The sequence below is a fragment of the Belonocnema kinseyi genome, chromosome 1 (genome assembly GCF_010883055.1).
Source record: "Belonocnema kinseyi isolate 2016_QV_RU_SX_M_011 chromosome 1, B_treatae_v1, whole genome shotgun sequence".
NCBI classification, from domain to species: Eukaryota; Metazoa; Arthropoda; class Insecta; order Hymenoptera; family Cynipidae; genus Belonocnema; species Belonocnema kinseyi.
The window spans coordinates 170,967,277-170,969,844 of record NC_046657.1 but is presented as its reverse complement, the minus strand read 5'-3'; the positions used below and the strand labels follow the sequence as shown (position 1 = coordinate 170,969,844).

The 2,568-nt window shown below is 35.4% G+C and overlaps 1 protein-coding gene across 1 annotated transcript in view; it reads left to right on the top strand.

Annotated features, from left to right (window-relative positions):
• Window positions 1-2,568, top strand: part of LOC117183094 — a 6,763-nt gene that overhangs the window by 3,881 nt on the left and 314 nt on the right. The window lies entirely within an intron of this gene.

Sequence of the window (2,568 nt, the reverse complement as noted above, 5' to 3'; positions counted from 1 at the left end):
TCATCAAGTCCTGTTAAACGTGTAATTTTTGAAAATATTTCGCTTCGTTGCGCCAAATATTTATAAGTTCATCCAAAATAGTCTAATTTAAATAATTTTTTTATATTTCCCGGCAAATGAAGCTCGTTTGAAAAAATATCAATTTTCGGAAATTATTAAGCTTTTTTTTTAAAGAAATGCAAGAAAGCGATATATTTTCAGAAACTATTCGTTTAACAAAATTTTATAGAAGATTTGCCTATTTCAGAAAGTTGTAACCTAGAATCTGTTATAGTCAAGACATTTTTTTAGTTTTACAGCGACTTTAGTGTACTTAAACTTAGTAAAACCAAATTTTGAGGTAAGATGCCATTACAAATGACATATTACCAAATATATATAAATTTTTATATTCAATTTTCACTAAAAAGTCTCTTCTGAAATTCATAACTTTAAAAAAATTTGATCTCGAACATAATTTTTTTAGTTTTATGGAGAATTTTAAACAGTTTATATTGAATCTGTAATGTTTTTTATAAAATTCACCAGGAACGACAAATTTACAAAAAATTGATTTTTTTTCATTAAAAAACGAGTTGAAGAACAAAACTGAATGATTTAGGCATAGACGAACTTTAAAACTGATTTTTTTTTAAGCCAAGGTCTAAAAAAGACTGTACTCAAAGTAAAAACTTAAGATTTTAAATATTTTCTCGCCACACACATATATATATTATTGAAGCATATTACAGATAAATTTCTGACAACAAATTGCATTGCATCTTCGAATTAAGAACCTGTTTTCCGGTACACCCATTTGTTAATTTAATTGTTTAAAGAATTATAATAATAACTGTCATACAGATTTTAGAATTAACTGAACTTACAAAATGCGAAGGAAACTAAGGCTGCAACTAAAAACTTCATTTTATTTTGATAAGTTTTTCGGAAACAACCGAAAATTTAAAACCTACTTATGAAACAAAAATTTGAGCCTAAAAATGCACTTCTGCGGATTATGAAAAGCGTTATTCTCTATCAAATTCAACGAGAAAACTGATGATTTCACATTAAATGTCGTACTCTTATACACTGGAAAGATAACATTTCCAATTAAGTTTTACAATCGATGATAAATAGCTATTTATACACAAGAAATATATTCCTTGAATAATACATACAGTCGGCATATATATATATATATATATAAGTGTTTACAAATTGCCCATACAAGTACAGACACGTTCACAAATCGACAAGTTTTCCTTGTTGTTCGATTCATGTGATGGAAACTTTTAAGCGTAATGCATTTATAATCTATAATTTTATCCTTCCCTATTCAATTTCTACTAAGAAGACTAAAAAATACCGAAACCAGATTTATAGCAATTCTGACAATTATGGCCTCTCTCATTCAAAAGATCTTAAATTCATAAAAATTGTCATAATTGCTGTCACACTGAGAAAAAATTTTGGCTGGAACTAAAAAAATTTGTTTGCCTCAAAAAAATAATTTTGTTGCTCTTCGTGCAACAAAACTATTTTGTTGAACAAACAATGTTTTTTTGTGAAGACCTTCTGTTGCCCAAAGGTCACGAGATCCCGCTGATCCATCGCATTGAATCCATTTTCATTCGTTCCCCCAGCTCTAGATTGGTCGGCATGGTTGGCCGACCCATTGTCGGGAGCCCTGCGCGTTCTGTTGTTTTGAACCGCACTTACTACAGCTATGTTTGGTGTTGTCATTGTTGTTCCCACGAGAAGCTAGGGAAAGGGGTTCGTCCATCCTTTTAGAGCCCCGCATGCAAGGATAAGGGTGCTTACTCTGAGAGGTCGCCTGGTATCCCAGAGTCACCGTTCTAGACACCTCACCCAGGTGCCATTCAGCTTTCGGCACGGTTTTCGCACCTCCGCTTGAGGGCTAATTCCTTCGGGACCACCCCTGGACAATTGTCCGCGACTGCCTATTTATTTTTGTAATCATATTCAGGAGAAACCCTTGGTACAGGGACCCTCTATCCGCAACCCGAGGACGCGTTCGGTAGCTTTGTCATAGGCATGTCTTCCCCGGGCATCACTTCCACAGTAAAATATTGGGATTTAGGGACTATGGCAAAAATGAGCATTTCCCCCCCCGGGCATCGCTTCCCCAGTGAAATATTGAAATTCAGAGACTATGGTAAAAGTGAGCATGTCTTCCCCAAGCATCACTTCCCCACTAAAATATTGAAATATAGAGACTATGGCAAAAATGGGCATGTCTTCCCCAGGCATGCCTTCCCCCGTGAAATTTGGAAATATAGAGACTGTGGCAAAAATGGGCATCACTTCCCCGGAAATCACTTCCCTAGTGAAATTTAGAAATATAGAGACTATGGCAAAAATGGGAACGTCTTCTCCAGGCATCACTTCCGCAGTGAAACTTACAAAAATAGGGACTATGGCAAATTAGGCATATCTTCCCCGGGTATCACTTCTTCAGTGAAATTTGAAAATATAGAGACTAGCGAAAAATGGGCACCTCCCCCGGACATCACTTCCCCAGTGAAACTTCGAAATATAGAGACTGTGGCAAAAATGCCCCCCCCC